We start from the raw sequence: 26,492 nt of genomic DNA, 5'->3' as shown, positions 1-26,492 counted from the left end.
ACAGGAAGTGGCACATCCAGGGGAGCCTGGGTGGCTTGGTAGGGTCAGTGTCTGCCTTCCGCTCAGCCTCGGGGGTGGAGCCCGTCAGCAGGACCCCTGCTCCCCAGGGGGGTCTGCTCCTCCCTCTCCCTCTGCCTGCCTCTCTTTTGTTATTTCTGTCACATAAATAAATAAAAATAAATCGTTTTTTAAAAGTACATCCATACGATGAACTTATTTAGCAACAAAAGGGAAGGCGTTAGTGATCCATGCTCACACTCGGACACATCTTAAGAACACGGTGCTCAGTGAAAGAACCCGACCCAAACAGCACATACTATATGACTCCATTTACACGAAATGTCCAAAACAGGCAGTGACTGCACAAAACTGTGACTATACTAAAAACCACCGAATTAGATGCTCACAATAGGTGAATCATATGTTATACGATAACTCACACACCTACTTTTTTTTAAAAGCTGATGTAACCGTACCAAAGGCCAGACATCAGATAGTTAACATCCCTTAATGAGACATAGCTCACCATCTCAATTAAAGAAACAAACAAAAGGAAAATGTTACTACAAGTCTTCATTATGCTCCTAAAACCGCATTGTTTTGGGGATGGTCCTTCCAAATAATTTCAAATAAGCTTTTTGCTGTTCAAAACAGCTAACTATTTTGAGTAACTTTTCTCCCCCAAATCTCAGCGTTCAACAATTATTCAAGAAAAAAAATTCCATTCTAACTTTAATGCAAAATATAAATTACACATATATAAATACATGGCACTTTTATTTTTTTTAAAGATTTTATTTATTTGACAGAGAGAGATCACAACTAGGCAGAGAGGCAGGCAGAGAGAGAGAGGGAAGCAGGCTCCCTGCTGAGCAGAGAGCCCAATGCGGGACTCGATCCCAGGACCCTGAGATCATGACCTGAGCCGAAGGCAGCGGCTTAATCCACTGAGCCACCCAGGCACCCAATACATGGCACTTTTAAACATGAGCAGGGAGTGGGACGCCTGGGTGGCTCAGTTGGTTGAGCAGCTGCCTTCGGCTCAGGTCATGATCCCAGCGTCCTGGGATCGAGTCCCACATCGGGCTCCTTGCTCAGCGGGGAGCCTGCTTCTCCCTCTGCCTCTGCCTGCCATTCTGTCTGCCTGTGCTCGCTCTCTCCCCTTCTCTCTCTCTGATAAATAAATAAAATCTTTAAAAAAAAAAAAAAACATGAGCAGGGAGTATCACTAGGGAAATTATCAACCTCACCATCACCATCAAAAAGTACTCAATTTCTGAGTTCCTTCTACCATGAAATAAGTAAGAGCACTTGGGTTTTTAAGACCAGGAAATATTTACAAGACTTGAAGTAATACAGTCAAAGAAAACACATTAACAACATAAAACTCACAAAAATGAAAATAAAATAAGCCTTTGTATAAAATAAACAACTCACTGATTTATAGAAAACTACATCCTCAGACCTAACAAAAGAGCTCCCAGCTCGTTCTGCTTGCTGTGTGTTCACCTCGGTTCTCCCTTGGTTCTCGACAATCCAACCACAGGAAAGCAACGCGGTACCTCAGCATGACTTTGTCACTGGCTAACACTGTCATTAGAATAATGTGTTTCTATTTTCCGCAGGAAGAGAATCATGTCTACTCACAACTTACAATGAGTCAACCAGTGTGTAAAATATTTTACATAATGGGAAAATTTATCGTGCCCCCAAAGTTCAGTGTGTTCTCATTAGGTTACCAGAAATTACAGATGTGAAGATACTTCTGTTAACCAAAATCAAGAAAAGAAACTACTTTAGATATGCACACATTTTCGGTTTGGCATCTCTAATTCTTTGTATGCTACTGTATTTCAAATTACTCAGACTGACAAATTTGTAGTTAAAGTACTGAATAAAGAAAATCTGCATGTTGACAACACAGGTAACTTTAAGTTGGTTTTGACACTGCAACCCTTGCTACCTACAGAGCTAGACGGACGTTGGAGCCTGGCTAATAGGGATGGCTTCAGGTTTTGTAAACACATGAAATGGTGAAATGGTTTTTCCAAAACTATGATACCATCTAGAGTGTTCATGGAGCCTTTCACATGTGCCTCACTGTGAATAAAAAGCTTCTATGGAAAATTTTATAGCGTTTGCATCCATTTCACATTTTCCCATGTTATATTCTGTGTTTTTCTTAATAATCCTGGTGAAAGAAAATATTTAAGCAATTAAGACACATTAAACTCTTCTCTTATGACCTTCCAAAAACAACCCCACTCTTCCACAGTACTGTAGAGGCTACACTTGGAAACCGGCACATTCAGGCAGGCCATACAGACGCGAACATTTTAAACCAACACACTTGCTCTAAGAAATAAAACCACCAGATATTTTTTACATTATCAGTTGGTCCCCAGGAAAGGGTAATTATAAAACACAAGAGTGAGTCTCTTTCAAACCCTGTTAAATAAACTGTTTGCAAAGAATAACCACAACCGCGTGAATGACACCAGCCTGGCCGTCACTGTTATTCACGCATAAAACCCCGGGACGTGTCTTGCAGCAAGTTTTCACAATACAAACTCTATTCTTGATGAACTTAAAATACACTGTAAATGACATTCTCACAAGTCCTTTTCAAAAAGTAGTAATCTCTTATAAACACAGAAAAGACTGAAAGTGTGTCTCTAATTCAGTGCCATGGCTCATTAAATCCTAAATCAAGTACCTTGGACAAAAATAATTCTAAACTGAAAGAATTATCAATGTAATGCACTGATGTATCAACATCAATGTACATGCTCAGATGAGAGCTAACACATTCTACATAATTTATCAAATACTGTAGGAAAACTAGAAATAATACTATGTGTGGCACCTGCTCCAGGAACCAACTACTTCACCCTCCATCCTTTTAAATGCTTGAAATATTTGTGTATTGGCTCCTCATTTTTGAATAAAACAGAGCTGGCATCCTGCAGCCTGGCAATTGAACATTTATTTCAAAATTCAAGTACCATTTCAGAAGGCAGGTAGATCTTTTTGAATTGAAGATTTCTCTCTACATCAAAAATGCATCTTAAGGAGCGCCTGGGTGGCTCAGTGGGTTAAAGTTTATGCCTTCAGCTAAGGTCATGATCCCAGGGTCCTGGGATCAAGCCCCCCATCAGGCTCTCTGTTCAGCAGGGTGCCTGCTTCCTCCTCTCTCTCTGCCTGCCTTTCTGCCTACTTGTGATCTCTTGTCTGTCAAATAAATAAATAAAATATTTTTTAAAATGCATCTTAAAATAAACATTAAAGTTATACTCATATTTTAAAAGTCAGGAGCCATTACATTAAATCCATCTAATGTTGAAAACTCCTGATCCAGTTGAGAGGGCTAAGTGTCGGACCACAGAGAAGTCTGACCTGCCCCTGGCTCAGCCTCTGCTCTACACTCCACTCCCCCGCCAGCGAAGGAGACAAGGAATGCAGGGCCTCCTCCTTAAGGCCTTGGCTGCAGCTTGCCCTCTACTCCTTGAATCCCTTGAATGAAGTGGCCAGATCCAAGGGAGCCTGATCCAGGATCACCCCAAACAGCCCCTTCCTACAACTGCCCCCTCTTCAGCGCCCCATGCGGCACATCTCAAGCATTCAACACCCACAGAGCACACTTCCCCAAAGCCAGTGAGGGTGACAGAAATGCCCGGCCCCGAGCAGTGCCTTCCGTGTGTGTGTGTGTGTGTGTGTGTGTGCGCACGCGCGCACACTCGACACGCCACATGATGGTGCTCGACCCCCACCCCACAGGAAGGCAACTGTTTTCTGCCTCTGCATTTATAGCACACAGCATAACGCACTACAGACGTTCACTAAAACAGGCCCACGTTCCCTTATCTGTGGTTCTGAAACCCCGAAAGCTCTGGAAACATGACTGTCAGTCATTGGGCAGCACGCCCTGATGCCAGTGAGGCTGTCCAGTCTCTGCACATGCCACTGAGTGCAAACAGTCATGCACTTGGCTGCAAAAACCTGTTTGGTTACAGGATGTTGCTCAGGATGTTCCACAATACATGGTACATTCACTAATTCCATTATAAAGTCTCACAAATGCCGAGCTCCACAACAGCCCTGGCACCAAGAATGGTGGAGGATTGCCCAGTGACAGCAGGTCAAGCCCCAGCTGAAACAGTGACCCATGAGCCCCTTTAATGACAATCTGGACCGCAAGTCTACATTCATGTGTGTGTTCGCTCTACACACTTTCTGAGCACGAATGTGCCATACCCTCTCCGGGTGCCGGACACAGGAGGTTCAAAACACGACCATGGTTCTTGCCCTCATGGAGCCCAAAGACTGGAGGGAAGACCAGGAAGTAATAAAGGAGTGCTCCTGCCACACTTGGTGGAGGGATGAAGGCAAGGAAGGTGCCTGGGCAGGGACCCAAAGCGGGGCCATGCGGAGCGTGGTCCGGGAAGGCAGCCTGCCCAGTGGCCTGAGGAAGCCAGCCTTTAGGAATGGAGAGTGCCACAGGCAAAAGCAGGTTTACCTCTGCTCTCGGGAGTCAAGCCAGGATGAGGGAAAGAGCAGAGCCATACCATGCAGGTGGGCCCATAAGGTGATGGGAGAACTGGGAAGCCAGGGGTATGCAGTCACGCAAACAAACCCATTACAGATCAAGCGGCCCCAGGCCCCAGCCATCTCACGTGTCAACATCAGAAAGGACCGCCCTCTGATTTTTCACACACTCCCATCCCACAAACTGACTGTGGGGTAATTCAAACCGTTCATAGAGCTCTCACTAAGAAGGCTGAAGAACTGGGGCGCCTGGGTGGCTCAGTCAGTTAAGCATCCGACTCTTGACTTGGGCTCAGGTCATGATCTCGAGTCTTGAGACTGAGCGCCCCCCCTCAGCGGGGAGTCTCCTGAAGATTCTCTCTCCCCTTCTCCCTCTGCCCCTCCCCCTTTCTCTCTCTCCCCACCTAAAAAATAATAAGATAAAAAGATCATCTTTTATTTAAAAAAAAAAAGACTGAAGAACCTAAGTGGGGGGCAGTGGGTATTAATCGTACTAAAATTGTATGCGAAGAAAGCAGGCAAATGCAACAAACAGGAAAGAAGACGAATAACTTTTTTTTTTAAAGATTTTATTTAGGGGTGCCTGGGTGGCTCAGTGGATTAAGCCTCTGCCTTCGGCTCAGGTCATGATCTCAGGGTCCTGGGATCGAGCCCCGCACCGGGCTCTCTGCTCAGCAGGGGGCCTGCTTCCTCCCCTCTCTCTCTCTCTACCTGCCTCTCTGCCTACTTGTGATCTCTCTCTGTCAAATAAATAAATAAAATCTTTAAAAAATAAAATAAAGATTTTATTTATTTGGGCGCCTGGGTGGCTCAGTGGATTAGGCCGCTGCCTTCGGCTCAGGTCATGATCTCAGGGTCCTGGGATCGAGCCCCGCACCGGGCTCTCTGCTCAGCAGGGAGCCTGCTTCTCCCTCTCTGCCTGCCTCTCTGCCTACTTGTGATCTCTGTCTGTCAAATAAATAAATAAAATCTTTAAAAAAAAAAAAAGATTTTATTTATTTAAGGAAGAGAGAGAGCACAAGGGTGGGAGAGGGAGACGGAGAAGCAGCCTCCCTGCTGAGGCTTAGGCAGACCTGAGCCCAAGGCAGAGGCTGAACCCACTGAGCCACCCAGTCGCCCCCTGCCAAGGAACTTTTAATCGCTCCTGATTGTTAAGGGTCCTAAAAGCCGGGCCAATAACGCTACACCCAGCTCGGTCAACCAGCCTATCAGAATCAGAAGACCGACAGTGCGTTTGTTAAGTGTTCTGAGAGACAGGAAAGGTTTGCTAAACTATTCTTGGAGGGCATTGCCCCTCAGCGGCCCTGCCTCCTGCCGCACCCGCGTCTCCGGCTGGGGAAGGCTGGGAACGAGGCCGTCCCACCGCCCGCGCCGCCCGCACCACCCGCGCCGCCCATAGCGCCAGCCCTCCCTGGTGCAGAGCGAACGGGCTTGCCAAACAACAATTAAGACGCACAAATGGAGGGATATTTGGAGCAGCTGCGAAAGCTCTATTAAGGATAACAAAATGGGTAAGTGAATCTCAAACTCTTTAAGGTTAAATACTCACTTGGGTGAGATTTAACAACATAATAATAGAATACAATAATGAAGTGGCTTCTCAAACTTTTCCACCAAAATACCCCCAAAGGCGCGGGAGAGAGAACCCCAAGAGTAAGCAGTTTGAAGTAACTCAATTTATATGAAGTCTTAGGTTTGATATTAAAAATCATGCAAATTTTACATTTAATTCTGTAACAAATCCTACAACACCCCTTCCCATCTCGTCACTCTCTGTTTCTCTGGAAACAGGTGATCTGAAATTTTCTCAGCCTCTCACTGCTGAATGGAGATCCTGCCAGTCCACGGTGCCTTCTCTCCTGATCTTCTGATCCTAACAGAGAGGCCCACCTCCACTCTGGGGCAGGGTCCCAGCCTCTCCCCGCTCCGCCTCTCTCCAGGACACTCCCACCAGTGTATAGGGAAAGGGCAATCTGTCCCCAGCTCAGCCATCCCCCTTCATTCTGTCCAAGTGAGAGCAAACTCAAGAAGCTGTCAATGCACACACCCCATTCTCCCCTGGCAACTTCCACCCACCACGCCAGCACAGCCGAGTGACACCTCTTACCAAAGTCTCCAAAGACCTCCACGTTCCCAAATGCAATAGTGAATTCTCACTCCATCTGCTTGCTGTTCAGGTGGCTTTTCTTTAACTCCAAATATTCATCGTTAGCCCCATCTGACTTCCATAGGGGTATATCATAGTTACCAACTCAACATCTCCCCTTGAGCACCTAAAAGGCATTTCAAACTAAACAGATCTAACATTGAACTCTGGGTCCCCCTCCCTCTCTAATCCAGCCTGGCAGTCCCTGGCTCAGTAAATGGTACCACACTTGTTCAAGTGATGAAGTTCTCTCCTTCCTCACGTGCCCCACACCCAATCCACCAGAAGAGACCGTCAGTTCCATCTTCAAAATGCATTCCAGAGGCAGCTGGGTGGCTCAGTCATTAAGCGTCTGCCTTCAGCTCAGGTCATGATCCCAGGGTCCTGGGATCGAGGCCCACATTGGGCTCTCTGCTCATCGGGGAGTCTGCTTCTCCCTCTTCTTCTGCCTGCCCCTCTGCCTCTCACGCTTTCTGTCGAATAAATAACTAAAATCTTTTAAAAATGTATTCCAAATCCAACTACTTCTCACCACACTCTAACTACACTGGCCTCCTTGCTGTTTCCAATAAAACACACCAAACATATTCCCGTACCAAGGTCTCTGCACTTCCCGACCCTCTACCTAAATATATTCTTCTCGCAGACACTTCTTACAGGGGCTGCTCAAATGCGATGCACTCAGAACGCCTCCCTGATGCCTGTCAGGACAGCTTTCCCACCACACTATAGCCCACAAGCCTGTTTCCTTGTCCTGCCCGACAGGGCTCTTCAGTATTAACAGACACGGTTATTGGTTTATGGCCAACCCTCTCCCCCTCTTACAATAAAGGCCGCATGAGGGGCTCAAATTTGGACTCAAGTTGTGCTCCCTGACTTTAGAGCAGAACCTGACACAGTGGGAGAGAAGTTCAGTCAGTATTGGCTGAGTCTGTTTACAGCCTTACTTTAAACATGATTATTTTTTAAAATATGGAAACATTTATTCCCTTACTCAACTCTCAAACAGGAGAGTTTGCATGTATGCCCTAGACTTGGAAGCAGCACACACATTATTTCCTAAGTCCTCCCGAACTCGAACTCGGTGCCAGCAGCGTCACAGGAGTGCACAAGGACCTGGCTACTAGGTCACTCATTAGAGCACGATATAAGAGAGAATACTGGAAACAATCTCAAGAAGTGAATCAAGAAACTTTATGCCATGCTGTTAAAAAATACTTCTGTTTAACACAAATACGAGAATCCCATAATTTGAAATCTTCTAGTAGCCATGTTAATAAGATAACGAGGTGAACTTATGTACATTATTTAACCCAATATAAAATTATATCATTTTAATATGTAATCAACATAAAAATTGTCCATGAGATAGTTTGTGTTCTTTTTTTCCATGTGGCCACATTTCACATGCTCACTAGTCACGGAGCTCATGGCTATGAGACTGAAGAGGACAATTACAGACTAAGAAAAAGAAAATGTTGATGATATAATAAAAGTCGTAGTTTGCAAAAACTGACAAATTGATCCTTAAATGCACAAGGGAATGCAAGAGACTCAGAATAGACAAAACAATCTTGCAGAAGAAGAATAAATTTGGAGAATTCACAATTCCCAATTTCAAAATTTATTACCAGGCTAAGTAATCAAGACAGTACTGATATAATAAGAATAGACATACAGATCAACAGAATAGAATTTAGGGTCCAGAAATAAACCCTTCCATTTGTGGTGAATTATTTGTGACAAGGGTATCAGGACCATTCAATGGGGGGATAGAGCAGTCTTTTTAGCTAATGGGCAATGGGGTATCCACATGCAAAACAGTGAAACTAGACCACGATCCCAAACCATACACAAAGTTTAACCAAAAATGAATCACAGACTAAAGGGAAGAGCTAAAACTATAAAACTCTTAGATGTGAGCAGGTGCGTATCTTCATGATCCTCCATTAGGCAGTGGTTTCTCAGATGACATGGAAAGCAAAAGCAACCAAAGAAAAAAATAGACAGAGTGGACTTCACCAACGTTAGAAAATTCTCTGCATCAAAGGTGACCATCAGGAAAGTGAAAAGATAACCCAAAGAATATAAGAAAATATTTACAAGTCATATAGTGATAAAGAAACTGTATGTATGTAAAGAACTCTTATAACTCAGTAACAAAAAGATGACCCAACTTTAAAAACGGGCAAAGGCTATGAACAGACATTTTTCCAAGGAAGATACCAAAATGGTCAATAAGCACATAAAAGGATGCTCCACATGGCTAGTCACCATGGAAATACAAATTAAAACCACAATGAGAAACCACTTTACACCCACTAGGACAGCTGAAATAAAAATGATGGACGTAACAAGTGTTGGTGACGATGTGGAGAAACTGGAACTCTCACACATTGCTGACAGGAATGCAAAATTGTCCCAGCTGCTTTGATAGTGTGGAGTACCTCAGAATATTAAACACAGTGTTACCATATGACCAGCTCTCTGCACAACAGATTAAAAAAAAGCTTCTCACAAAAACTTGTACAGGACTTTTCACAACACTAAACAACCCAATGTCCGTCACCTGATGAACATATAAACAAAATGTAGTCTATCCATTCAATAGAATATTATTTCCCTATAAAAAGAAATTACTGATACAGGCTATGTGAATGAACCTTGAAAACATCATACTATGTGAATGAAATCACTTGCAAAAAACTATACATTGTATGAGTCCATTTTATGAATTTCCAGAAATGGCAATCAACAGAAACAGAAAATAAATTAATGACTGTCTAGGGTTGGGAGTAGGGAAGAATGGGAAGTGACAGCTAATGGGTATAAGGTTTCTTTCTGGGATGATGAAAATGTTCTAAAATTACAAAGTGGCAGAAACTTCAAAATTCTATAATACACTAAAAATGAATGGATTGGGGATGCCTGGGTGGCTCAGTGGATTAAGCCTCTGCCTTTGGCTCAGGTCATAATCTCGGGGTCCTGGGATCGAGCCCCACATCGGGCTCTCTCCTCAACGGGAAGCCTGCTTCCCCTTCTCTCTGCCTGCCTCTCTGCCTACTTGTGATCTCTGTCAAATAAATAAAATCTTTTTAAAAATAAATAAAAATGACTGGATTGTATGTTTTAAAATGGCAAATGTTTTATCTGAATTACATCTCAATAAAGCTATTATTTTAGGGACGCCTGGGTGGCTCAGTTGGTTAAGCAGCTGCCTTCGGCTCAGGTCATGTTCCCAGCGTCCTGGGATCGAGTCCCACATCGGGCTCCTTGCTCGGCAGGGAGCCTGCTTCTCCCTCTGCCTCTGCCTGCCTCTCTGTCTGCCTGTGCTCACTCGCTCTCTCTCCTTCTGTCTCTTACAAATAAATAAATAAAATCTTTAAAAAAAAAATAAAGCTATTATTTTAAAAAGCATATTATAAAATGGCATTATTTAAAATAAACCTATTTTTTTTAAAGATTTTATTTATTTGTCAGAGACAGAGGGAGAGAGAGCGAGTGAGCACAGGCAGACAGAGAGGCAGGCAGAGGCAGAGGGAGAAGCAGGCTCCCTGCCGAGCAAGGAGCCCGATGTGGGACTCGATCCCAGGACGCTGGGAACATGACCTGAGCCGAAGGCAGCTGCTTAACCAACTGAGCCACCCAGGCGTCCCTAAAATAAACCTATTTTTATAAAAAGAAAATATGCATATGCCCCCAAAATGGCTTAGAAGAGCATACAGAGCAGTGATCTGACTGAACAGGGTCTTATTTCTATTTTTCATCTTTCTTGATTTTTTTTTATAGGAGGTGGTCACAAACTACTAAACAGTAAGGTATTTTCAGGTGTCATTCAATAATGCACTATACTTCCACCCATCTGTTCTCAGTATCTAATAAACTGTTTTTTTTTAATATTCCACATATAAGAGAGATCATACAGTATTTGCCCTTCTCTGTCTGGTTGATTCTCATAGCATAATGCCCTCAAGGACCATCCACGTTTTTGCAAATGGCAAGATTTCATTCTTTTTTATGGCTGAGAAATAATACTCCAGTGTATGTGGAACTGCTGGGTCATATGGTAGTTCTAGTTGAGGAGCATCTGTGCTGTCTTCCATAGCAGCTGTAACAATTTCCATACCCACTGGACAGTGGATGAGGGTTCTCTTTTCTCCACATCCTTGTCAATACTTGTGATTTCTTGTCTTTTGGACAATAACCACTCTATCAAGTGTTAGGTTATATCTCATTGTAGTTTTGATTTGCATTTCCCTGATGATTAATGAAACCGAACATCTTTTCATGTACCTATTGGCCATCCATATGTCTTCTTTGGAAAAAAATATTTATTCAAATCCTCTGCCCATTTTTTTTGATTATTTGAGTTTAATTTTTTTTATTTGCTACTAAGTTGTAGGAGTTATTTACATATTTTGGTTACTGGTCCCTTTTCAGATACATGACTTGCAAATATTTCTCCCATTCAGTAGGTTGCCTTTTCATTTTGTTGATGGTTTCTCCTTTGCTGTCAGAAGATTAAAAAAAAAAAAAGATTTTATTTATTTATTTGAGAGAGAGAGAGTAGAGCAGGGGTTTTGGACACAGGAAGAGGAAGACTGATTCCCTGCCCAGTAGGGAGCCGGACCTGGGGCTCCATCCCAGGACCCAGGGATCATGACCTAAGCTGAAGGCAGACACTCAACCGACTGAGCCACACAGGAGGCCCCTGTGCAGGAGCTTTTTAATGTGATGTAGACCCACTTATTCACTTCTGCTTTTGTTGCTTTGACTTTGGTGTCAGTTTAAAAACTCATCACCAAGACCAATGTCAAGGAGTTTATCACTGCCTGTGTTTTCTTCTAGTTTTATGGTTTCAGGTCTTATGTTCAAATCTTTAATCCATTTTTAGTTTTGTGTATGGTGTGAGATAGAGGTCGTTTTCCTGGTAGATTTACTGAGAAGACTGTCCTTGGCCCATAGTATGCTCTCAGCTCCCCTGTGGTAAATTAACCAACCATATATGCATGGGTTTATTTCTAGGCTCCCTCTTCTGTTCCAATGATCTGTGTGTCCTTTTCTGATACTGTTATCACATTGTTTTAATTAACACAGCTTTGTAGTATAGTTTGAAGTCAAGGAGCACAGTGCCTCTAGCTTTGTTCTTTCTCAAGATTGCTTTGGCTATTCAGTGTTTTTTTTTTTTTTAAATTCCATGCAATTTACAATTATTTGAGCTATTTCTTTGAAAAATGTCATTGGGGGTCAGTTGGTTGAGCAACTGCCTTTGGCTCAGGTTGTGATCCCAGGGTTCTGGGATAGAGCCCCATGTGAGGCTCCCTGCTTAGTGGGGAGCCTGCTTCCCCCTCTCCCACTCTCCCTGCTTATGTTCTCTTTCTCACTGTGTCTGTATTAAATAAATAAAATCTTTAAAAAAAAAAAAAGGAAGAAAAATGTCATTGGAATTTTGATAGGAAATGCACTAAATCTGCAGATTGCTTTGAATACTATGGACATTTTAGCAATATTTATTCTAATCTTTCTACTTGTTTGTGTCATCTTCAGTTCTTTCATAAATCTCTTGTAGTTTTCAGCATGCAGGTCTTCCACCTTCTTGGTTAAACATTCCTAGGTATTGGGCCACCTTGGGGGCACTGTCAGTTAAGCACCGACTCTTGATTCTGGCTCAGGTCATGATCTCAGGGTCCTGAGATCAAGCTCCATGTCAGGCTCTGCACTGGGTGTGGAACCTGCTGAAGATTCTCCTTCGTCTCCCACTGCTCCTCCCCACCACTCTCAAGCACACATGCTCACGTGTTCTCACTCTAAAAGAAGTAAACAAATCTTTTAAAAACACACACACATTTGCAGGTATTTCATTCTTTCTGTTGCAACTGCAAATGGCATCATTTTCTTTATTCCTCTGAGTTTGTTATTAGCGTCTAGAAACATAACAGTATTTGTGCATTGATTTTCTATCAGGCAACTTTACTGAATTCGTTTATTAGTCCTGATACTCTTTCGACGGGATTCTATACGGTTTTCTATGTTTCTCTATTTTCATGTCAGCAGATAGTGTGCTTTACTTCTTCCTTTCCAGTCTAGATACATTTTCTTTCTTTTTCTTGCCTATTATTTGGCTTGGATTTCAAATACTATGCTCAGTAAAAGTGGCAAGAATGAGCATCCTTGTCTTGTTCCTATGTATTTCTCCTCTTTGGCTCTGCCTATTAACACAATTTTCCTGTTACAAATGGGCATTCCTTTTTTAATAAGAAGGGGTGTGTCTTTGTATTTTAAAGAACTATATATACCAAAATATCAACAGTGGTGAAGCAATGGGAAATATCTGCATTCTCTATATTCTATATTTTTATATTCTATATTTCTATACTCAAACACATTGGCTTTTCCCTTAAAACAAACGAAAGACACACACACACACTCTCTCTCCCCTCCTTCCAGGACACTAGAATTCTGGCACGGGACAGTACGGCTCTCTCGGGAGCTTATCACCAGAGGGTAAATGTAAGCAAGGGCGGGTCATGCGGGTGACTGTCCTCTGAAGTGAAGTCCCCAGGGACCCACATGTTTTTTGCTAATACCAAGGGGGCCAATCTGCTATTCCAGGGAAAGGGAAGTCACTGGGGACCCACTGAGAGTGGTGCTTGTGTCCAGAGACCATGGCAGGGAAGGTGGGGACGGAGACTGTGGACGGACAGGCCCAGGCAGGGGTTTGGGGCGGGGGGTAGACTCTGACCTCCCGGGACTGGTCAGGAATCTTCAGGGATGACCCTGCTACAAACAGGGCCTTCCAGAAGGATTCGGTTCATAAAGGCAACTGCTATTGGCCAGCACAGTGCCCTCTTCACAATCTTAGTCCATCTGAACAACTTTGGATGATGCCAATAATTGAATCAAGAGGTTTGAATGAAGGCCTTCAGCACCCTCACGCTCTGAGACTAGGGTTCTGACTTCTGCAAAAAGTAGTTTTTGTTTTCTGTTGGTGAGACTCCGGGTCAGTACAGTGGCCCTCGTTTGCTCAGAAAAGAACCAGTATGAGAGTGAGGAGGCTCTGGGGAGGACCACGGGAACGCGGTTTCTCGGTGTCCTCCTCAACTACCGGCCACACCTCATCCTACCACAAGGGACAAAGTGTGTATTGTACTGGACTTGATTCCCACAAAATGACCTAAGCACATATATTCTGAAAAAAGACTAAAAAACTACTCAATGTTAACAGTGAGGGGCTAATAGAGTTTATTTTCTTTGTCTTCACCCATTCTCCTGGATGTGTACGCTTAGGATACTGTTACTCAGCGTTCTCCTGGGAGACCCCCTTTTCGGAAACAGGTTACTATAAAGGTTCTGTCTTCAGAGACATTCTGTCAATGCCGATTCTTGGGAATCCAGAATGTCTACTGGCTTCAGGGCACCCTTCCCACATTTCGCCTCTCAAAGAATATAACCACACCTAGGTAGGCTGATTTTGAAAAAGTATATGAATTTTAAACTCTCTTTGCAAAAATTCACAGCTTAAATACAATTACTGACTTCAGCAAGAATTTTTCTACCTTTTTAGAGATTCCCTCAAGTCCTCAATTCACGGGATCACGGAGACCTCACAACTGTTCTCTGCTGCCCAGAAAATGTAAATAAGCATGAGAAGCACATCAACCAATCTTCAGCCTTAAACTGGGAATTCTGGACCCATGTACACAAGCACCATAGAGGCAGTGGCCGGTTAAGTGACCCAACCACTTGTAGAGAATAGTTCAGGAGAGCGTATCCCAGAAAAAATGGAATACTTACCTCGATGTCTCACCATCAACTCTAATTACGGCACTGACATTCTCCTACTCAGAAGTTTTTGATGGTTCACATCTCACTTGAGAACTATCACTTAAGAGGACTGTAATGGGGCGCCTGACTGGCTCAGTTGTTAAGCACCTGCCTTCAGCTCAGGTCATGATCCCAGGGTCCTGGGATAGAGCCCTGCACACCGGGCTCCCTGCTCAAGAGGGGACTGCCTCTCCCTCCCTCTCTGCCACTCCTCCTGCTTGTCCTCTCTCAAATTCTTTCAAAAAGAGAGAGAGAAGCTGTGATTGTCATCACATATTCAGGAAACTCTAAGCACCCCCAACCTCCACCGCAGTAGTACTTTTGCACCCCCCACCAGGTCCTTTCTCACTTTGGCCCTCCCACAGCAATACCTCCACCCTCAACCTGCTGCCCTGAAAATCAAAATGTTATTTCTATCCCATAAAATACCAGCTCAAGGGGCACCTGGGGAGCTCAGTGGGTTAAAGCCTCTGCTTTCGGCTACCTAAGTGTGGGGAGCCTGCTTCTCCCTCTCCCTCTACCTGCTGCTCTGCCTACTTGTGATCTATCTCTTGCTGTGTCAAATAAATAGGTGATATCTTAAATATATATATATATATCTCACCTCAAATTTTAGGATTTTTTCCCAGGATTTTATTTTTATTTATTTGACAGACAGAGATCACAAGTAGGCAGAGAGGCTCCCCACTGAGCAGGGAGCCTGATGTGGGGCTCAATCCCAGGACCATGGGATCATGACCTGAGCGGAAGGCAGAGGCTTTAACCCACTGAGCCACCTAGGTACCCCTCAAATTTTAGTTTTTGTAAAGCACTTCTTGACCCCTTAACCCAAGAGTCAGCCAACCTTCTTCTATAAAGGGCCAGATGGTCTCTGTTCCACTTTCTTGCTTATTTTTACAATCCATTAAAAACATAAAAAACATTTTTAGACCTGTAGTTTGCCAACCTCTGCTTTAGAGACCATTACTCCCACACTGTTCTCTGATAGCCCGTTCTCTGATGTTTCTGCCACTATTTCCACTGTGGCTACTAATACCAGTCCTCTGTGATACCTTCTGCACTATTCTGCCTTGCCTGACGGCTCGCACCATCACGCCGGCCCATCCTCAGACTGCATGTTCTCTGCAGGCAAGAAAAATCTCTTTCAGCCCTATGTCACCTACTATATAACACTAATACATACATATATATATATATATATATATATATGTATGTATTACATATAATACATATAAAGTAATATGTATTACATATTATATGTATTACATATTATATATATGTATTACATGTAATACATATAAAGTGCTTTGTCCATGAATCTTTTAAATTGATTTAAGTACAGTATGTTAAATTTAAAACTGCTTATTTAAGCATTTTCTATCACAAGTTGCTAAGAATTTGTTTTTGGTAAAGCAGATTTCTGAGGAGCTTCCTGAACACGTGAAGACTGGAGTTAGATGGGTGAACCTCCTTGGTTTATTTTCTATTAGATGAACTTTTCAAGCCAAACTGAGTTTTGTTTTTCTTTTTCTTTTTTAGGATTTTATTTATTTATTTGACAGAGAGAGATCACAAGTAGGCAGGAAGGCAGGCAGTGAGAGAGGGGGAAGCAGGCTCCCTGCCTAGCAGAGAACCCAATGTGGGGCTCAATCCCAGGACCCTGAGATCATGGCCTGAGCCGAAGGCAGAGGCTTTAACCCACTGAGCCACCCAGGCGCCCCCAAACTGAGGTTTTCATTCAAAGACCTGTTCCCGTCCACACAAGTCTTTAAAATTCTATGATGTGAAAAATTTTATTACAGAACCTAAAAATAATCCTTACATGTTTTAGATTCAATTTCCAGGAGAAATGTAAGCTTAAAAAAAAAACAAAAGCAAAACCAAAAACCCACACAACCTTATCACCAAGCTCTAAACAATCAAAATTGAGACCAGGACTCAAATTTTTCTAGAAACTTCAATCAGCTGTTATGAGGATGTGTTTTCCCTTGTTAGGAAAATGTATTTTCAGTACTTCCAGCTTATTACTTCTTGTAAAATGGCTCTATGTCTGGGATCCACCTGCCAGACAAATTCAGAAGCTTCTCTGCCACCAAATATCTTAAACAACTTCGTAGGCATGTCCTTCTCTCAGAAGCCTCCTGGGAGCGCCTCTACCTCCTGACTGGTATGGGCCTTCTTTCATATTCATTTTCTATGTGGAAACTTAAGAATTCTCCAGTGTCAGCCTGTGGCAAAGACGGAACAAGGCCAAACATTCTTTGTGTCTACTTCCTACATCCTGCTCATCCAAAAGATGGAGCCGAATAGCACCCTATTATTCCACGGCAATCCCTGGGGTGCGTGTTCTTCCATGTCCACCTGAACTTTACCCAGGGCCTGTCTGAAGACCCAGCCCGGCACAGAGGTGTACCACCCTGACTTCCTTGCACACCAGCATGCCTGCTGGAGTGGTTGTGCCAGACTGGGGAACTCGTTGTCCATTTCCTGTTTTGTAGTAAGAAGACCGAGCAGCTCACCGTGCTTTACTTTAAAAGCTTACTGACAGAATCAGTACTTAGCGATCTTTCTGTACTGAAAACAGGGAGGAGTATGAGCCAGCCGCAGGGATCAGAGAACTCCCGGGACGTGTGGTCACTGCCCCCTCCGCACACACACCCTACAGCCTCTGCTTTTTTAATACTCCAAAAGGTGAGGAAAAAATAACTGACAGAAAAATCCCCTATGCAAAAACCCCAGCTCTGCGGGAAGGAGGGTGGGTCCCTGTGAATCACCTCCTCCTCCTCCACGTGACACGCGGCCAGGTGAGTGATCTCTCAACTAAAGATGGCCAACAGAAGAGGGCTCGGCACTGCGTGGACATCTGAGGGCACCTGCAAGAAACAGGGCAATGGGAATCCAGCATGCAGGGGCAGGAAGACAGGTTCCAGCGCCCCCCGCCCCGCCCCCACCACAGAGGAAGAGGGATGAACACCCAGGCAGGGCAGGCCAGGGTAGTTCAGAGGAGGGTGGACACAACCTTTGAGCAGGCAGGTTCTTTGGGAAGCAGCCCACAGAGAGGCTAGATCATCTGGAGCTCGGTCAGGAAGGGCTGTCCAGGGCCTAGCGAGGAGGGATGCTGTATTTTCTGAGCGCCGTGGGAAGCCACTAAAGGGTTTTCAGTGAAGGACAGGAGGAACCTACGTTCCTAAAAGCTCTCAGTGGCAGCTATGTGGGGAAAGGCCTGAAGTAACCCGGGACAAGTGGAGAGACCAGTCAGGGGCCACGGACACGGGCAAGAGGCCTGGACCTGGCTGGGAACCCGGGAGGTGGGGAAAAGCAGGACACAGGCCTGAGTGCCACAGACAGAATGGGAAACAAGGACAGGGGTCAAGGAGCACTGCCCAGTGTTCTCAGTGAAGTGACTGGGTATGGGTAGAAAGGATCGGGGTTCAGAGTTCACTGGGGACAGGTTAGGCGCCATCTAAGTGAAATCAACAAGTAGCCTAAGTCGCATCTGATCACTCCTGCTTGGGGCTCGTAGACAAAACGCCCTCCTGCAAGGCTCTCACCAGCAAGCTCCAAGACCAGCCACTGCAAGTGCCCCACTCTCAGTTCACCCCCTACCCACCAAACCTGCTCTATTCTGGAAGCAGCACCTGGACATCTCGATCTGTCCTCAAGCCCTGCCGAACCACACAGGCTCCATGAGCTTCATGAGGACGAGAAGCTGCCTACATCGTTTCTTGCTGTGTCCCTGGCACTTAGCATGGTGGCTGGCACACACTGAGGACTCGTCAACAGCTTTTAAGTAAATACATGGGCTAAAACTCAAAGAGAGCTATGGGTTAAAGACAAGTCTGGGGAACTTGGGAACCACAGCTGGAAAATTCTTTTATTTTTCTAATGGTAACCTTCTCAAAAATTCCCATCCCACTAACTAAAGTTTCAATGTAAATTACGGTATCTCAGGGGGAGTTTATCCAAACAGACTAATGGACATCTGGGCTTCCACTGAGGGCACTCTGACCTCCCAGTTCCCTCGGCTGACTGTAATACATTCTTCGAGTAGATGCTCACTAGGTTAAAAGATTTTTTTTGACTCCTTAAGATTTCATGTAATGACTAAAGATTGAATTTTTGTAGAAAGCACCTCACCTTGCAAAAATATTGAATCTTAATCATCATGTATCTCCTGGAAATCAAGGAAAGAACGTTTCTGACCATCTACACCAGGTTTTTCAACCTCAGCAGTACTGCCATGTTGGGCCAGTAATTCTTTGTCATGGGGGAAACTGCAGGACGTTACAGCATCCCTGGTCTGCTCTCCTCAGATACCAGTAGCCTCCCCCATTTCCACCCCCACAAACAAGTTTCTAGACATGCTCCTGGGGAGAACAATTATCTATGACCAAGTGGTCTTTTCCTATTATTAATACAGCCAAGGAAACAGGGATCAAATTCTAAGTTTGAAATGCTCACTTAAAAACAACTGGCCCAAATTACATCCTCTAGTGAAACCGAAAGCAAAACAGGTGCTTACACACACACACACACACACACACACACACACCATCCTGGCAGGGTTTTGAACCATGATATCAAGAAATGCTAACATTTCCTTTAGCAAGAGTCTAAGTTTAAATGTGAGAATCTTGGGGTGCCTGGGTGGCTCAGTGGGTTAAGCCTCTACCTTCGGCTTGAGTCATGGTCTCAGGGTCCTGGGATGGAGCCCCACATCTGGCTCTCTGCTCAGCAGGGAGTCTGCTTCCCGCCTCCCCCCCCACTCCGAGGCCTGCCTACTTGTGATGCCTGACTGCGTGGGGGAACTCATTACCAAGCCTCCCCACCTCCACAGAATGAAGATCCGCCAAGTAAAATGCTGTACTGACCAGAGCCCCTCAAGACACATGGGAAACAAGGCCTTGCAGAGCTACTCTAACACGTGTGAGACTGGGTGTCATCATGGGGGTGGTCGCGTGCAGGCAGCTCCCTGGTGCGTCCTCAGCACCCCTGCACACTAGCCGGGGGAGGGGCCGACAGAAACCTCTGGCAGTCATGGCTGCAGGCCCCAAAATGTCCCTGAGGAGGGCCTGTTCAAAGGCCAGACCCCAGGGCCAAACCCCTGTTCAAAGGTGCAGGCTTCCAGCACCCTAGAACCCAGCATTCTCTCCTGTCGCTGCTTCTGTCACACCGCTGTCTGCAAGCAAGCTAGCGAGTCTGGCGTGAGATATGTGTAGTGTCAGATTCCCACATCCCTGCACCACAGAGCTTTGGAGGTCGTCACTGTTTCCTCCCGGGGCAGAGCACTCACATCCGGAGCAAGCATCCCTCAAGTCCCAGCCCTCCAGGGCCCCCCGACGGGACCACCAGTGACGGGCTCCAGATCAAAATGTTTGAAAGTAAGATCAAAACTAGTGCCAATTACCAAGATGATCTAAACCAAAAGGCACCAAACGTACATGGGGAGCAAATGAACTCTGCGGACTGGAACTAGCTCCGCGGACAAGCCATGGAGGCGTTCAAGACATGGGTCTCCATGCGGACTCTGCTCCGGATCCCTTCTCAGGCTTCTCAGAGTGCCGGAGCATGCACGGGCGCCAGGACAGCAAGTGAACAAGTGGCACATTATCTCAGCCCAAAGGTCACTTTTGATAAACAAGGACATTCAGAGGTTTGCAACACTAGAACATATATTATATGACAGAATGTAAAATCTGTGCCAATTTCAGATAAAACAGGCTACAGAAACCATGTGTTAAGAACAGGCTGCTTCAGGGGCGCCTGGGTGGCTCAGTGGGTTAAGTTGCTGCCTTCAGCTCAGGTCATGATCTCAGGGTACTGGGATCGAGTCCCGCATCGGGCTCTCTGCTCAGCGGGGAGCCTGCTTCCCTCTCTCTCTCTGCCTGCCTCTCCATCTACTTGTGATTTCTCTCTGTCAAATAAATAAATAAAATCTTTAAAAAAAAAAAACAGGCTGCTTCAGAATGCTACACCCCGGCCCTGCAGAGGGTACAAGTCACATGACCACTCTTCCGTCGCTAGGGGGCCTCCCGTGGGAAGCTGGGGACTGCTGAGGACTGTCCACTACTGTGCACCAAAGAATAGCAGAGAACCCAAGATTCTAGGTCTCCACAGAGTAAAGTAAGTACAAGGGAAGGGGGAGTGGGAGCTGTTTATAAAGGTACGTAAGTAAAAATGTCCAAAAGTTTAGCCAACTTCATAGGGTCACTCCTCCAAGTCAAGAATGCTATCTGTGTTACAAACGTCGTGCTCCGAAGGGGCATGTGCACCCGAATGTTTATAGCAGCAATGTCCACAATAGCCAACTCTGGAAAGAACCTAGATGTCCATCAACAGATGAATAGATAAAGAAGATGTGGTATGTATATACAACAGAATACTATGCAGCCATCAAAAGAAATGAAATCTTGCCATTTGCGACAAAGTGGATGGAACTAGAGGGTATTAAGCTTAGGGAAATAAGTCAATCGGAGAAAGACAATTATATGATCTCCCTGATACAAGGAAGTGGAGATGCAATGTGGGGGGTTTGGGGGGTAGGAAAAGAATAAATGAAACAAGTTGGGATCGGGAGGGAGACAAACCATAAAAAAACTGGGGGGTTGTTGGGGGGAGGGGGGTCAAGCGGGGGGTGGGGTTATGGACATTGGGGAGGGTATGTGCTATGGTGAGTCCTGTGAAGTGTGTAAACCTGGCGATTCACAGACCTGCACTCCTGGGTATAAAAATACATTATATGTTATTAAAAAATTTAAAAATTAAAAAAAAAGAATGCCATCTGTGCACGTTTCTTCCATACACACAGTGATCATCACACACTTAGAAGTGTCAGAAGAGAGGCTGACAGAGGTCAGAGACGGCCCTGAGCCACAAGGCTGTGAGAGGGCCAGAGCTAGCTTGTGGGGCCCACACCCTGAGCCACCAAACCGCACTGCCCCGAGGCTGTGCCGATGGGCTGAAAGGAGAAGCGCTAACGTTCTGAGAGCCTTTCACTCTGAGGCATAAGGGTCCTCTAAGCCCTCACGAATCCCACGTCCTCTGTGGAAGCTTGCCAGGAGGCCAGGCCTCTTGGCCTGAAATGTTATTGAATATTATTTTTTAAGAACCTTCCGGGATGCCTGGGGGGCTCAGTCATTAAGCGTCTGCCTTCAGCTCAGGTCATGATCCCAGGATCCTGGAATCAAGCCCAGAGTCGGGCTCCCTGCTCAGCAGGAAGCCTGCTTCTCTCTCTCCCACTCCCCCTGCCCCTGCTTGTGATCCCTCTCTCGCTGTGTCTCTGTCAAATAAATAAATAAAATCATAAAGAAAAAAAAAAGCCTTCCACATTTTCCCTTTCTAGGACTAATTTCTAAGCTCTTGGTCAGCAGGGACCATGTCGTACACACACTGCCACGACGTCCAGCCCAGACACGTGCGGAGTGGATGACGGACCCCCACCTGCAGATTCCATTTACTTACGATTTATGGAAAATACTGAATTATCTGAAGAATAAAGTCTGGCATGCCAATATAAAGGTACTGGAAAACAAAGAAACCAGATGACACGCGAACAGAGGAATTAAAGGAGTATTAATAGCTGCGTTCGTCGGACGCCTGTTAACTGCCGGAGTTCAGTATACGGACAGACATGCTAATACGATTCACACTCACCCCCTGCGACCACCTATCAGCTGAATCTCCTCAGCTCCACAGTCTCTTACCCAAAACCAAAGCCAGAGGTGCTTCAGAGTATAGTATTTTTTGGGTTTTAGAAAGGAAGCCCTATGTGTGTATATTATAACTTACATGACACCGCCAGTGACATCCGGGACAGTGCCCACAGAAAACTCATTAATTCCAACAGTCTGCAGTAAGATACAGGAATATTCAGAGTAAGGGGAATGGAGATTATACGTAACCTCACTTCAGCTCAGCTCAGGCTTGGCACCAAATACATGACGGTGTCATTCCATTCCAGAGGCTGTGGCCAGGGAACTGAGGCTCAGGAAGGTCTAGTAACTTGCTCAAGTTGACACAAACTGAGGAGGAGAGGCAGGATTGGGACCCTGCTTCTCTGGCCCAAAGCCTGTTCAGGACTTCATACCTGTGAGCATGGCCATCAGGAAATCCTGAAAACTCCACCAGGGCGCAGACTGGGAACCAGCAGTTCTGGTGGGGTGGAGCAGGGTGTCCTGCATTTCCAAGGCACCTGGAAAGGTGCTGCTGATGGCTCACCCCCTATGGGAGAAAGAACCACAGGCTCTCAGGCCCGGCTCAGTGTCTGCATCCCCTCGGGGCTTCTCAAAGATAGCCATTAAATCTGATTTCTGAGGTCTTAACTGATTGAAATCATCCGAAGTGGGGCCCCCAGCTTTTGTGGTTCTTTCTAATAATTCTAATGTCCAGCCAGGATTCAGAATCACTGACATGAAACCATTAGGAGAAAAGAAATCACTGATAAAGTAAGACTCTTGCGAAGGCAGCCTGCGAGCCCGGTCAGGACTTCCCCAGAGTCCGGGAGGCTTTCAGTCCTGACCAGGAACTGTTACTAAATCCCTCACGGACGGAATACCCCAGCTATCCCAGGCTCCGCGGTCATAAGCATTTTTCTCCTCCCTTGAAACCACTGAAATCTTAGACAAAGCACACTAAAGGCAGTGTCTTACAGGACAACCACAAAAGTGAGAAACTCGGAGGGACTGCTGCCTGCCAGCTCACAGAGACAAGTATTTAGCAGAAGACTATACAAAGGAACTTCTCGCTCTTATGCGGAGGTACACTGTGGTATCAACCCATGAAGAGAGTGGGATCTGCACACACAAATCAAGTTGTGGATTTTAAATTACGCTCACTGAGTCCTAAGACTGAAAGGGTCATTAGTGGTCAGCAGCCTGCTCCCCCCACAGGGGCCTGCACTTCTATTGAACACACCCATGCAAAGAAGACTGGGAACAGGCCCTCCACAATGCAAATCTGCCCCTAATGCCACCTGAACTCAAATTTTGCTTCCAAAATTCTGAATTAGCCAACCTCTTCCACACCCAGTCTCGGGTCACTTCTGGAATGACACATATGTGCTCCAGCCCAGCAAATCCCTACTGTCAGTTCTCTGCAGAGGCTCATTTGGTAACAGTCCTCATGGAAACCCAAGAGTCCCATTCGGACCTGTATCTAGCTTGCTAACTTACTCATCGGTAACCTACATGCCCCCTCACCCCCCCCCCCCCGCTTTTTGTTCTGCTGCTCTGCAGACCAGGCAGAGATCCTCAGAGCTGCCTCCTCAGTTTCCAAGGTGGGTGGTCATCGCGTAGATTTCAACAGGCCAGCCAGTAGCCTCCTAGAGCCTTAAGGCTACAACCCCCAACCCAGAATTGGTGAGACCCCAAAGGGTCAAGGAAGCAGAGAATCAAACCGAAGAAGTTCTTCTCAAGCCTTAAGATCTAACAGAACTGGCCTGGCTAAGTGTGGACATGCTTGGGACCTGCCACCCTCTTGTCTCTCCTATTGCTCCCGTTCAGCAAGGGAACGGCTATTCTGGGCCTGCCCCATTACACTGTAGAAGCTCCTAACTCACCCGGTTTCATAGGTTCACAGCTGGAGAGGAATTCTGCCTCAAGACCAGTCATACCTCGAGGCTCACGCACAACTGATTTAGATGACATTTAGATGAGACTTTGGATTTCAGAGGTTATATTAAGGTTTTGGGGGCTGCTGGTATAGAATGAATGTATTTTGCATGTGAGAAGGACATGAATTTGGGGGGAATGCAGGCAGACTACTATGTACATACTGTGTGCGGCCCCTCAGAATTTACATAGTGGCACTCTAACTCCTGCTGTGATGGCATCTGACAGGGAATTAAGGGCTCTAATGAGAAGAGATAGAGCTTGCTTCCTGTCTCTCCCCACGACGTGAGGACACAGTCAGAAGGGGGCCATCTGCCAGCCAGGAGCAGAGCCGTCAACCAGTAACGGACTGGGCCGGCACCTCACTCTTAGGCCTTGAGCTTCCGGAACAGTGAGGAATAAACTCCTGTTGTGCAAGCCCCCGGCCTCTGGTATTTTGTTAGAGGACAGCCTGTGCTGGTCAACACAAGCCTCTTTCATAAAGCATAATGTTCTAGATTGAAGTGGGCAGCCTTAATTTCTTGAGAACACACAGTGTCTCACTTAGTATTCCACATGCATATATGCATAACATGACCAGCACCTGTGAAGTCTCTAAAAGTTTATGCCATTAAACCGAATTTGATCAGTGTTCATTTAAATATTGTTTTTCCGGGGCACCTGGGTGGCTCAGTGGGTTAAGCCGCTGCCTTCGGCTCAGGTCATGATCCCAGGATCCTGGGATCGAGTCCCACATCGGGCTCTCTGCTCAGCAGGGAGCCTGCTTCCCTCTCTCTCTCTCTCTGCCTGCCTGTCTACTTGTGATCTCTGTCTGTCAAATAAACAAATAAAATCTTAAAAAAAAAAAAAAAATTGTTTTTTCTTATATACTTAACAGAAGCATGCTGAAGTACACTGACCACCCCAACCTAGCCAGGCACACAGTAGACAAATACATGCTACAACACTGAATGTTTGATGGACACAGTCTTTATCTTCTCTTTTCCAGGCTAAAAAAATGCAAGTTCCTTCAAGTTTAAATACCTTTTTCTTTTCTGGTGAATTTTTAAAAGCTTGTTATTTTATTTTCACAACGACCACGGCACCACTGTCCCCATCTACCGTGAAAGCATACAGATGTTTCAAAGGTTAAACAGCTTGCCAGGAGCACGAAGATGGTGGGGCCTAGCCTGTGCGATCCTGACTCCCACTCAGATCTCGTCCCTCCACCGCGGCAAGACTCCCAGCTCCTTCACTCAACCTCTCCGGCACCAACAAACACTCTTCCACACTTTCCACTGTTCTATGTATTCTAGAAACTTTTACATGCGTAGTGTTAGACTTAGAAGAATAGAATGTCAAAGCTCTGGGTCCCTGGGTGCTCAGCCCGTGAAGCATCTGCCTCCAGCTCAGGTCCTGATCTCCGGGTCCTGGGATGGAGCCCTGTATCAGGCTCCCTGCTCTGTGGGAAGCCTATTTCTCCCTCTGTGCTTTCTCTCTCTAATAAATAAAAACCTTAAAAAAAAAAAAAAGGCTATTAATGCTTTAAGAGCCTTTTATCACATGCAGAATTGGAACCTCAGTGGGCAGGCCTCGCAGACAGCTATTTCAGGTTAAACTATACCTTATATATTCTACTCCAAGCAAAAGTGACTAAAATCCAATGCAGTTCCCAAGAACCCTACAACAAAATGAAAAGTAAGCATCTTAACATAAGGAAACACCTTGTTCATATGAACCAGAGCAGAGGAGCAGAGGAGCCAGGGCATATGATCGGCCATGGGAAATGCCGCCGCCCTCCTGCCCCATCCTCCCTGCCTGGGTTACCGCCCTTCCCAGTCCTGCAGTTTCATTACCCTTCCTCAGCCCCTCTGCGGGTCACCTCTAGGCCACAGCCACCACATTATGGTGTAGAGAATCTTGAAGGTGATGGTGAGTGAAAAAGGCAAGTAGTATCAAAAGCAGTACCCCAAAGACCTGTAAAGAGCAATTATTTTCTCCTTGATGATATGCCAAAGGTCAGCAGGCTTACGGAATCAGTAAAAGGGCAGAACGAGAAATGGGCATGTGTGTGCATGAAACTTCACTGCTGTAAAAATCCTCAGACCGTCTAGACCACAGGCTCTTGACCTTGGGCATACATAACAGGAGAGGATTCAGCAACTCCCACGACTCCCTGAAATTGCACGCACGAGTCAGGCACTCTGGTGTATCACCAAACTAAAGAGGCTGATTCTCTTCATTCATGCTTACTTTGACGAGGAGGTTAGATGCCCAGGAATGGTGGGTATTTGGGAACAAAGGCATGGTCTGCTTGGGAAACAGAGGACCGGGCAGCTCATATGGCGGCCAGCCTCCTGGCCAGGGATGCTGGCGGCACAGCAGCACTG

General features: G+C 45.6%; 1 protein-coding gene across 8 annotated transcripts in view; it reads right to left on the bottom strand.

Moving 5' to 3' along the window:
- The window catches only part of TRAF3 (TNF receptor associated factor 3), a 119,024-nt gene that overhangs the window by 76,704 nt on the left and 15,828 nt on the right, over nt 1-26,492 (bottom strand). Inside the window, exon 2 of one of the 8 annotated variants that reach the window (XM_059183194.1) lies at nt 22,602-22,735. The exons of the other annotated variants lie outside the window; for them this stretch is intronic. The gene's annotated coding sequence lies outside the window, so the exon portion shown is untranslated. The remainder of the gene's footprint in view (nt 1-22,601; nt 22,736-26,492) is intronic. 8 annotated transcript variants of the gene reach the window in all.

This window comes from Mustela lutreola, chromosome 7 (genome assembly GCF_030435805.1).
Source record: "Mustela lutreola isolate mMusLut2 chromosome 7, mMusLut2.pri, whole genome shotgun sequence".
NCBI lineage: Eukaryota > Metazoa > Chordata > Mammalia > Carnivora > Mustelidae > Mustela > Mustela lutreola.
Note: the sequence above shows the minus strand (reverse complement) of the source record. Positions and strands in the feature narration are given on the sequence as shown.